The sequence below is a fragment of the Bombus pascuorum genome, chromosome 8, assembly GCF_905332965.1.
Source record: "Bombus pascuorum chromosome 8, iyBomPasc1.1, whole genome shotgun sequence".
NCBI classification, from domain to species: Eukaryota; Metazoa; Arthropoda; class Insecta; order Hymenoptera; family Apidae; genus Bombus; species Bombus pascuorum.
Genome location: NC_083495.1, coordinates 16928856 through 16941135, shown reverse-complemented (window position 1 = coordinate 16941135; position 12280 = coordinate 16928856). Strand labels below are relative to the sequence as shown.

General features: G+C 35.7%; 2 protein-coding genes across 3 annotated transcripts in view; one reads left to right on the top strand and one right to left on the bottom strand.

Annotated features, from left to right (window-relative positions):
• The window catches only part of LOC132909575 (small ribosomal subunit protein uS10m), a 262722-nt gene that overhangs the window by 143243 nt on the left and 107199 nt on the right, over positions 1-12280 (bottom strand). The window lies entirely within an intron of this gene.
• Positions 1-12280, top strand: part of LOC132909518 (1-phosphatidylinositol 4,5-bisphosphate phosphodiesterase epsilon-1-like) — a 125317-nt gene that overhangs the window by 63586 nt on the left and 49451 nt on the right. For both annotated transcript variants that reach the window (XM_060964388.1, XM_060964387.1), the window contains exon 3: positions 3178-3254. The gene's annotated coding sequence lies outside the window, so the exon portion shown is untranslated. The remainder of the gene's footprint in view (positions 1-3177; positions 3255-12280) is intronic.

The window sequence follows — 12280 nt, the reverse complement described above, 5'->3', positions numbered from 1 at the left end:
ACTGTTAGCCCTAGTTCTTTCGTACAAAAAATATTCATGCTTCTTACTTGCATTCAAAGACTATATCCATAAAAAACGTTAAGAAAAAAGTTTTTCTTTTCTTACGTAATACTTTTCAGAGTCGTTTTTATCGTAACGGAGAATAGCCATATTTTATTCCTCTCTTTCTTTCCTTTATTCCGATATTCGCATGCACTTTTGTTATGTTATTAGCGACTATGCTATATCAGCGGCATACGATTATCTTATTCCACGCGTAATACGCGACCTACTTGTAATTAAACGATAGCGGCTGTTGGCTCGTATTAGACATTGTAACGTACTCGAACAATCGAACAAATTCAGTAGGAATTCGGTAAAATGTCGCGCACTGCGTGTTCGTACCGTGTTCCACCAGTATATTTCGCACATTTTGCTGCGATATGTCTGGCAAAGGCTCGAATATCGTACATATTCTAGATACGTAATTGGATTTCTTTCGCTGACAAGAAACGCGAACGAATCGAACTTTGATGTAATTTATTTTGACGCCGATTGAAATGACTTTTTCGGCAAAAGTACGTACGTTTGACGGTAACGTTACCTTCGGCGATATAATAGCAAGTCTGAATTTTTCCAGATTGTATTTCTCGATTCGGTTGTGGATTTCGGAAACGTTCTAAAATAAAAGTTATAAATAAAGTTATAAAATTTTAGAACAGAAGGTATATGTATAGGTATATTTACGTTTCAGTGTTTTAAGCGCCAACTAATTTTACAGGTGCGAGTCTTTCGCTTCCTTCGACGCCTCGATGCGTCGCGAACGAAAAGCGAAGAAAAAGGATCGAAGTATCTATCTTCTTTTATTCTTTCGAGTATCGTATCGCGGTATCGCGTATCTACGATACCGCGAATTGCCGTTCTTTTTACTTTTACCGTGTCTCTTAACGCTAGTACGCTTTTGGTACCAACGAAAATTCGTTGGTTCGTTTTCTGAATACACTTCGAAGCTCTTAGCACGGCACAAGCTTCGGTAGCGAAAACCGCAGAAGGATCGATTGGCTTTAAACGATAATTCCGAATCTCATCGATAAGCGATCTTACGCACGATGCGCGTTCATGCAAATTTATATTTTTACGAACACATTTGTTTTTGTTGTAGGTATCGTGTATGTTCGCTGGATTTTCCTTTTCGCACGCTTAAATTTGATACGGGGATTTGATAAGAACGTGAAAAAACGGGGTTCTGGAGACGCTACGTATATCTATACACAACGATTAGCTGTTCTTAAAGACCATTTGCATAAGAAATTTGTACTTTTCATAGTAGAAACGCAAACAGCCTTCTCGTGGTGTCTGATAGAATGCAAATCGATTTGCAAGTTCCGTAACTATCCTTTTAGCCTAAATAGTTTAAAATACTTTCCTACTGCTTGTATCTGCCATCGTGGACCATCTGTAAATGTTTCGATGCTCATAAATACTCTATTTTCTTCTCACCTTCGGCGGTAGCAGGTTGGTTCTGCTTGATATCGCGGTTCTTAGATCGGTGCAATAAACTATGTTTGCTACCCTAACTTTTGTGTCCTATTATCGTATGCTATTTATAGACGTTAGCGACCTTAAATTAAAGTGTATAAACGTTGAAACGAACGATAAGCAATTTTAGATGGTATTTTCTATACTTTTATCAGAACGTATATTGGAACGAGTTTAGCTGCGTAATTCTTCAAATATAATATAGCCACTTTATTTGATTATTTTCGAAAAGGTGATTGCAAGTTGCGAGACAGCTATGTCGACAAGTTACTCCGTAAGCAATTAAGTTAAATCGGTTCTTTAATATCGTACGAGAAAGTTTCTTGGGGTCCCTTAATGGCGATTCTTTAATATCCTAAGCTGAAAATCTACAAAATATGCAAGAGTAATACGTGTTTGATATTATTAAATTTGACGAACAAAATAAAACGTGGAAGAACAGTTTTCTGCGTTTCTCTAAAAAAGTAACGCTTTCGACGATATTGATTTTGATATTAGACGAATTTAATTGAAATTCACTCGCGCGTGTAATTTCGTAAATTTCATCGATCGAATCAACGCTAATTACATTCGGCGATAGCTAAGAGAGCTCGTTCGAACGTCATCCAAATGATTCAAAACGGTTCGAATAATTACGAAGAATACTCGCACGATCTCCGTAACGCACCGGATATCTACTTTCAAGATTCAGGAAGAAAATTTATATTCCGTAGGTTGTATCGTATTATTGATTGATTATTATCGTCGCTTTAATTCCCTCGCCAGTACGCTTCTCTCCCTCTCTTTAATAAGCACTCTCTGTTGCTACTTCGACGGTCTACAACACGGAGAGCGTGCTATCGAGGAAAAAGTGGACGGTAGAAAAATTCGCTTCTCGTTTACTACAATTTCGCTGCTTTTACGAAGGTCTTATTAACCGATATCGTTTACTTACTAATAGCTATGGCTTTGAAACAAGACCAGTAAAGTTATAACAGCTATTGTACGCTACAGCCTTTGATTCTGTTTCAGTTTCAGTTTCAAATAACTCTGCGGAATCGTTACTTTTACATTCTATATACTTTTCACTCTTATTATCTACGATAGAATTACGAAAGTGTAGCTAATAATTAAATACGGTTAACGATTATAAAATTACTACAAGTATTTGTAGGCTTTACGTCGATCTAATCGAACGCTTTTACATTTACAAAAGAATTCAACAGATATATGCGAATTAGTACGAATTATTGCAATCGCTTCTCTACGATGCGTGTATTCGTAAAAAGAACATATCGTTTAACGTACTTTCTCCGATCTTTTTTTAAAAACAAGAAAGTCAAGAAAAGTTGCGGATTTTCTTTTTTTTTTAAATTTTATAGTTTTACAGCCACGTTAATAATAAATTTCCAGTGATTTATTTACATGAGAAAGAAACGCTTTGCTATTAGATCAAATATTCGAGCGTTTATGGTATTGTACACTATATAACAGGTATAATGCGATTTACAGTGTATTGTACAAGGTGAAAGAGGAATTTATTAACGAGTAAAACGAAAGACGCGTTACAAAGTAAAATATAAAATGTAAAAAATATGTCTGACGATATTCGAAGAAATTGGTTTATACGACAAAGATGGTACCGCGTAACGTGAGATAAATTTTGTCTTTTCATTGCAGGTTACGAGTTCTCGTCAAAAGCGCACAAAGTATGGAAAAGAGACAGCGTTAATGTCGTCCGTATTAAATTCGAGAGGGTGAGTAAAATATTATTCAAATAACGCTTTGCTTCGCTAGCGAGAAAAAAGCGTCTGCTCTATACATATGTATGTATTTAAAAAAGGTTTTTAAATACAGGATGGGACGGTAATCGTAGTACGAGCGGGCAAAAGATAAGTCGAAAATATACAATAACATTTTTTTCAAACGACGCTACGTTTCTGAGAAAATCGATTTTGAAAATTTATCGGATACTCTTTATGTCGGCTAGGTACCGTCTGGCTATAAGTAAACGATCGGCAAGAGAATATGTATAGATGCAGCAATTATATGTACAAACGTGATCATTCTTTTATCGCGAAAATGAATCTTCAGTTTTTTGTTATCGATATAACAACAGGAATAAATTAATATACATATATATGTATATATATATGTACATAATTTAAATAACATTATCATACTTTCATCGAAATACATTAGAATTACGTACATTTCTTATATGACTGCCCTAAATTATTCCTATCAATGATATCTCTTTTAAGACGCGGTAAATCGATAAATTACTGATTTAGTTGCAAATATTTCAAAGCGCTTACCTTTGTACTTTGCTATACACGAAGAATTCCTTCGTTTAAGCGAACAACTTTGTACTCGTCTGTCTCCTTTAGCCCATATGTTTGCCCGTTCTTCTTCTCTAGCTTCTACGCTATTTTTTCGTTTTAAAGGGTATTCACTCGTATTATTCCGATTCTCTACGAATCACAGATTCCTGTCTTTTTCATCTCCTTGTTTTACTGGTTTTTTTTTCACGCAGTAATGCACGTACTTTGAACAGAGTGCTTTCAAAAGTTTACGATATATTACTTAATTTTATTCTTCGTTTCTCTTATTAAATTCTTAAATTACTTGGCTGAATTTCGTTTGTTCGATTCTTATAGGAACTCTTTTAATAATTTTTTCAATTTATTTCTGTATACACGTAATATCGATGTATCAACTCGACGACATCGAGGAACGTTAAATTCGTACGACTTGCTGGGCACAAGTCTTTTAATCCAATCTACAAAGAATACGTAGATTTTGTAAATTGGATAAAGTTCCAAAAAAAAAAAAAAATTAAAAGGGAATTAAACTAAATGTAATCGATAAATTTCTAAATTTACCAACAAAAAATTACGTTCAAAATTCGATAATATAAAATTATGCCTTCATCGATAGCAGCCACGTGTAATAAATTTGACAAATTTCGTTAATTCGATAGAATTTCCTGAAATACGTAAATCTTACAGACACGTTGCGATTTATTCGTTGATTTACATATGTGACTAGTTGCAGGCATGTACTAAATTCCGTACTTTCCGAAACTGCCGACAATCAACGTATGTATTCGCGAACACAAGCTAATCTAATTGAAGTGTTTGCACCGGTTCACGTAGACGTGTTTTGCCAACCAAATATCGTCACATTCCAACAGCTTTGAAATTTTACGCTTGTTCGTCGTTAGATTTTTCAGAAATGTATTTAAAAGCAAGTGAAAATTCATTCGTTAATTATTTTACATACGTGTAAGAAGAACAACTAATAACCGGAAGAACGTGATGTATTACGTTTAAACGGATAGCACTTATTTGATGTAAGAATATACCAATTAAATTAAAAATTAAAATAATATTACGATTAGTAAGCACAGTAACGTAGAAAAATTTCCATTGATAAGAAAAAAAACAAATTTCTCAACTAATTTCACTCTTCGAGCTCTCAAAGCATTTTCATTCGCTTTCGCGTACGAGTGTATGCAATTGTACGTATAAACGCGATAACTTGCCATCTCCCGATCATCAAACTCATCAAAATCTGACTTAACTACTTTTAATAAAGAAAAAAGAAACGATCAAGAATATACTATCTTCTTGAATTAAACAAATCGATAAATATCTTCTATCGTAATTCGAATCACACGTCGTACGTAAACTTTTACGTACGAAATAGACGTACGTATGTACGTTCCATGTATAATACAGACAAAAATAAAATTTACATGTATCGCGTATTTTGATAAGCCGATATTAAACGTTCAATTTGCATTCCGTGTTAAATTAATCCGAATAATGCACAAGGTATGCCATCGATAATTATTCTGAATTTATCCGTATAAAGTTAAATTGGAAATACGAAGTACACCTTCATGACCCACAGGTAAAATGTTAACGAATGGAAAAATATGAACTATCGCGCAATAAAAATTCATGCATTAAATTTTAAATGCAGCAATATCAATTTATTGGTAGATTAACAAATAAGTATGTAACGTTGAATTTATCTCCTTCTTTTTCCCCCTTTTTTTTTCTTCTACATTTTAATTCACTCGTACCTTTTAGAATTATTAATGGCCACTTTACGCTATCGGTATAGAATTAAGATTTATCTTTCTTTTACGAAATTATGAGAAAAATAATACGGCGTAACGAAGTTAAAATAATGTTGATATTACGTTGCACTCTCTCCGTTCGTTCAGATCGAGTCGAGTCGGTAATTTATGTCGATGCATGCCAACTTTTTGCGATAACCTTGCTAAATAAGTTAAATTACGCCACGCGTGGTAATTTTTTTCGTTCCGTCATAATATCATAAGGTTGAGAGACACGTTCCTTTTTTTTCTTTTTTTTTTGAACGATATAAAGTAAGCTAAACTTAATTTTGTTTTCAAAATGCTGCTATTAAAAAAAGATAAAGAAAACAATAATATCTCGATATTCCTGTATCAGCATAATTCTGTTGTTTTCGATTTATTACATTTTTACAGAATTGCACAGTTTAAATGTTCGAGATTTACGTGCGAATTATAAAATGTCAAAAACATTCGATAAAACAATATTATTTCGATAATATTATCGAGTTATACGGTATTCCTCCCTCGCTATTGATATTTCAAGATCTTTTGTAAAATTCAAATATAAAGTAGAATATGAGTAAAATGTTTTTATTCGCAAGATATTAAAGCGATATCACGCAAAGTTAATCGTATAGTCGTTTATATCGTTCTGAGAATTCTATCCTTAATTCTAGTAACTAAATACAGCGAAATTTAAAGAGTTTATGTAACCGTCGAGCGAACATTTACTCAAATTATGTTTTGTTACACGCATATTTATACATGCACGTATAATGGACAAAAGGCAGTAATAAAACGTTAGTAGATACCAAATAATTTGCCAAATTATCATGTCTAAAAGGATGACTCGAAACGCTAGAAAAATTTACGTATTTTTGAAACGAAGATACAACGAACCGCTATTTAATTTTTTTGTCTTCGTAAAACACCACACGCGAACATAGTTGGCGTAAGTATACGTACATTAAACAAAGAAGCAAATTTTCCGCCAAAGGTAGAAACGGATGAATTTATAATACGCTTCTAAATTAAATTTAACGGAATTAATAAAACGAGCAAGTATCGCGTTAGAACGTATTTCAAGTATATATAAATCTAATGGCTATGAATGGCAAATTAAGGGGAAAATGGCACATTTTCTCAAAATACTCGATCGCGTTGCAATTTCAGTGTCCATTCTCCATTCCCTCGATTACCTCGTCCGATTCATCGTGCTCTAAATTACTGGAAAACCATTCTGTACCGCTCGTTTCATTTGATGTCGCTTTGTATAAGTACTCGGTAAAATGTCGGTACAAAATGAAGGAACGCAAACAACGTTTCGTTAGCCGAAAAGGAGAATAGAAAGGACGATATAACAGAATCTAGTTCGTTATACATATGTAAAACGTTTACCCGCCTTCTATTCATCCGTCAAAGAGGCTCTTGGACCTTTACGTTGCCACTATAACGCCCTATAACGTTATACGGAAGACTAATTGAGCTGGTTAAACTTCTCTTCTGTACAAAAGAGATTCGTAAAAACGTAATTGGTTAACGAAGTATGTAACTCGTTTTGCGGCTAAAACATTACTTAAACGCTCTCGTTTCCGCGTTCAAAGGTTTTTGCGAACGATTGACCAGTTAAAACGAAGAACAGCTCGTCCTTTGAACGTGTTTAAAGATAATTTCAGAACGGAGAAATCTTTTGAAGGATAAAAATCACGTAAATCACGACGTAATTGAAACCGTTTCGTACCTATTATTTACTCGTGCTCGTCGAAAACGAAAGTTTTATCCGGTAGAAACGATGTACGATATCCATAAAAAGAGTCTCGGGTCTGTATGCGCGAAATCGTGATCGCTATGTACAATATCGAATGGTATTACGCGATGCGAATCAACTCGAAACACGCATACAAGTATATGTAGGAGGCGTAGTAATATTCTCACGATACGTAGAATACGTGGAAGATGAGATTTTTATATTTGTAGTCATAGGGCGATATTCTTTCGACGATTATCCACTGAGAGATTTGAACAAACAAGTATCGAGTACTTTCCGCGATAGTATTTGGTATTATCTATCGTTATCCACTGCTATCCAATCTGCCGTCTAATATTATCCAAAGTACCTTGTCGCGTATGTTTCGTACGATGCGTGGCGTTCAACTTATAACATAATATATGAAAATAAGGAAACGTAAATGTTTCCCTCGATCGAACACCGCTATCGCCCCTTCCACTTCGCTTTAGTCGCCGGCCACTGAGCCTTCCAGCCCTTGTTCTCGCTAGCTGGCGGCGAATTCTCAGAGGTATGACGCGAAGCGTTCAACTTATAATATAATATATTCTTCTTCTACAAACTTCTTTCTCCGACACAGATTTCTTCTTTTTCTTTTTTGGATTATACGCGGTTATTTCAAAGCAGCGATACGACACGGAGAAAACGGAGAACAATTAGAGCGTAGATCGAGTTTCCTAATACTCGCACACGAGTGTGGTACTGTGGTCGAATTGACACGCGCGAAAGCGGTTTATCAGGCGGGCAAAAGCGGTTTATCAGACGGGACAAAACGTCGCTGTCTAAATTGACAATCCGTCGCGTATATTACGCGCGTATTTCTGGAAATCAAACTACCATTGACGTACAGTTGACAACGAGTTATTGAAATCGAAAAAACGAGGAAAATATCTTTTTCGCGATCGCGGAAAAACGTATTTCGCGATACGAAGAAATACCTTTGTCAGAATTCGATTTCTGTTTATATCGCAGTACCGCTTTGGCCATGGCGACGTATCGCCCAAATCGTTGGAACTTTGTACGTGCATCCGCTGTAAAAGATAGAAGATTCGCATAGAGTGGAAAGAATCGAGCGGATTAATCTTTCTTGTAAATGAAATCTCTCCGCGTTCTACGAGCTGTTAAAAAGATTATGAATTACTCGTGAACAACGCACACACGTGATATCGATCTCAGGACTTCCTGCTTGGGCGTGGCTCCAGGAATCCTGAACAAAAGGATAATATTCGTCACCTTCTCCTATCGAAACAACGGTAATATACATTTTATCATCGGTCACGGTTCGATTTAAGCGAAATTATATTTTATCACGCTGTTCTTTCCTCCGCGATATTTCATCCCGTTCGAACGTTCCATATGATTCTTTAAAAATCTAATTTCGTCACGCGTCCGTGTAGCGTTATTTCCTTTTTTAGCTTTATACGCTATACCTAAAATAGCGAGAACACTTGTGCTTTGCTTAAACAGAATCTTTTCCAATTTTGCTTATACTACGTAATAACGTGTAACTTGAGCGACTGAACTGAGAAACTAGAACGAATAAATACGACAGATATTACAAGGAAACGTAACCGTTCTGCGGTTCGAACGTTATGTTACCTGCAATTTAAAAAGTCGATCGATTCGTTACGTGAGTATTAAAATTGTAATACGTAATTAAAAATTCAAGACTCGACTTAAAAATATCATTTTCTAGCTCTTGAAGTAAAAAAAATATGTATACTGTATTTTGTTTAACTTCTGACAAAGCTCTTCGCGCCGCTTTTCCTATTTGAATATTTAGCGCACGAACGGTTGCTTTTTGCAGGAAAAATTTGTAGCGCAGTCAGCGGTAACTCTATGCCCATTTAGTTTCCAACTTTTTATTATTCGCAACATTGCCATTCACCGCGAAACTTCACGAGAGCAAAGGCAGATAAAATTAACCGTTGTGCGCATAGTCCGTATCTATTATGTAATATATCAAATGCGAAACAGAGTGCAGCGGTATGAATTTCAAATTCTCCTTGCGTATTTCATATTGTATCTTCAGTTCCGATAAAATTCTCATACTTTCGACGATGCGACGGAGATGGTGGAAATTTCAGAAAAAAACGACTAATAATGGCATCTATGTGCTGTAGCTGTGTCGTAAGTTGTTTCTGTAAAACGTTGCCAACCTGTAACGATACATGCTAATATATTCTAACGATAGACGTACGTATATATCTTGACGTCGCGTAAAACATCCCTTAGAATCTGCAATTGGTTGCGCGTCCGATAAAATCGTCGATAACTTTGTTATACGATCTGACGATGTAATCGATCTTCGTGGAAACCTATGGTATAGTTGTACAATCCCGAACGCCATTACGCTAACTCGAAGATCGTTGTACGTATTTCGACGTTATGGATTTTTAACGGAATTAACGGCATCGATAGAATAGCAGGTAACATCGAAAGAATTAGGTAACGGTATAACGAAGGATTGCGAGTTTTATATTTAAACGGTTGCATAACTGGATACCGATGTAAATATTAAATATAATATCCAAATATAAACTTATACGTGCTTATGTGGAAAAAGATATTTCAAGGTATGTCGATTCGTTAACTACGATAGATCGTATCTTTAAACGCAAATTTTTTCAATTTTTCGTTTTCACGATCGACGGATTGTTACTGAAAATTACGTAATGGATAATCTTTATTAAATTTATCTAACTAATATGCTTATACATGTAATACATATCAAACGTTGTATAACATCAACGATTATTTAAATATTTTTAATAATACCAGGTAATTTCTGCCAGTCGTTATTTTCCTTTTACCTTTGGTAAAATTGATGCAGCTTCGGTTGTGTAACTAATTATCCTTTAAAATAGTGGAAATAGCCTGAAAATACCCAGGGACAGCTATTAAACCGTCAAAGTAGTTTAATGTGCTTCAGAACTCGGTAGCTACATCCCCATTCGTATTACTCGGGCGACTTTGGTAGACAGTTTATCGGTCCAAGTCACTTTGATAATCAAATCAAATGCAAATCTCGAGAGTTTTGAACGGAACTTCTTCGGTTCTTTCGTAATTCGTGACCCATAAATATGCGTGTTTCGATAATCGATGAAACATAAATTACAAATCCTATGAATTTCGATTTTAAACGACGGTCGGCGTAAATTTCGAAAACTCTTTGTATCGAAACGCGACAGTGGACGCTGATCGCGCGAGAACGCTCGAGAGACAGGTGTAACTCACCGAGCTTGGACGAAACTCGAGCTTACAAAATATCGAGTTTAGAATTGACGAGCGATCTAGAGTCGAATAGCGGATTAAAATCTGATCGAAATTAATCGAGAATGCCTGTTAAAGCAAGTTAAAATAAGTGGTCGTTACGTCGTTACGAACGAGCTGATCAAAAGAGTCGATGAATAAGTACAACTGAATTTATCGTCGTTATAGAACGATGCTTTTTAGCTTTTCGCAATTTTACTTTAAATCCTTTAAATATCGTTCCGCCGATGGAGATACTCCCGCAAGCCTGGCCTATTTATTAAGTATAATATCTGTTTGTTATTGAAACGAACCTTCGCCGTGGATTCGCGTTTCTTCTATAATTTTATTCTGTCTTTTCCGTCTAGAAAGTGGAAAAGTTTCAAAGTAATAAAGATAGGATTCGGTTGAAGAAAATTCAAGCGTTATAGGATTTGGTGGTTTCATTTCGCGGAACAAAAATTTTATATTAAACGACGTTGAACCGTCTGGATAGATGTACGTGAGAGGAAGCGGAGATTTTCAACGGGTGCATATCACGTTGGTTTCCCGCTGCGATTATAGCAAAATGTCTTATTTGTCCGTGGCAAAATTAGGTTTCACGTCAGGTTCGTAGCAAAAGCTGACCCGACCCCTGTGAATGCAGGTACCGACATACGTACAGTAGCGGACAAAAGTTTAAGACGATGATTTGTAAACCGGATTACAAACATCTTATACGCATATTGTTCTTCTATTCGGTTTGTCTCTTTGGAATAACGTAGCTGTATGTTTGACCTTCGTAACCTCAGACAGTCAGTTGTTAAATACAAACAATGTAGGAGTTACAACAGTTAGTTACCGCCTAGCACTTGGAAACAGTGGACATTAGTTTAAGACGATCTGTGTAAAACGTGAGTACGAGTACAGTTTTTGAACATTTTGATTCTGGAATGTCAAAATCATTGTTTAGTGTACCTTTTATTGCTTAAAATTCATTTAGGTAGGAACAGACTATGGGTAAATCAAAGAATTTACTTGAAAACGAAAGGGAACAAATCGTAAGGCTGCGAAAGCAAAGTAAAACCTTCACCGAAATAGCAAATATAGTGAACAGGTCAGAAACAGCTTGTAAACAAGCTTGGTATAAATTTTTAAAGACAGGCATGTATTGCGATCAACCGAAAAACGGAAGACCACGGAAAACAACACCGAAAATGGATCGCCGGATTCATCGATTGAGCGAAAAGGATCGTTTTCGTAGTGCAAATAATATTGCTGCGGAGATAAACTATGAAAACGATACACAAATTAGTGCTAGAACTGTTAGGAGAAGATTAGAAGACTTTAACTTAAGAGGACGAAAACCCCAAAAGAAACCACTGCTGAGTTCTAGGAATCGAAAAAGACGACTTGCATTTGCTAAAGCTCATAAGCATTGGACAAGTGAAGATTGGCAAAAGGTATTGTTTTCTGACGAATCGAAATTCAATCGCGTCTGTTCTGACGGGATACGGTACGTTAGACGTCGAATTGGCGAAAGTTTGAAAACACAGTGCGTTTTAAAAACTCTTAAACATGGTGGTGGCAACGTTATGGTGTGGGCGTGTTTTTCTCGAAGCGGCCCTGGTCCGATATGTCGTATCAATGGAATT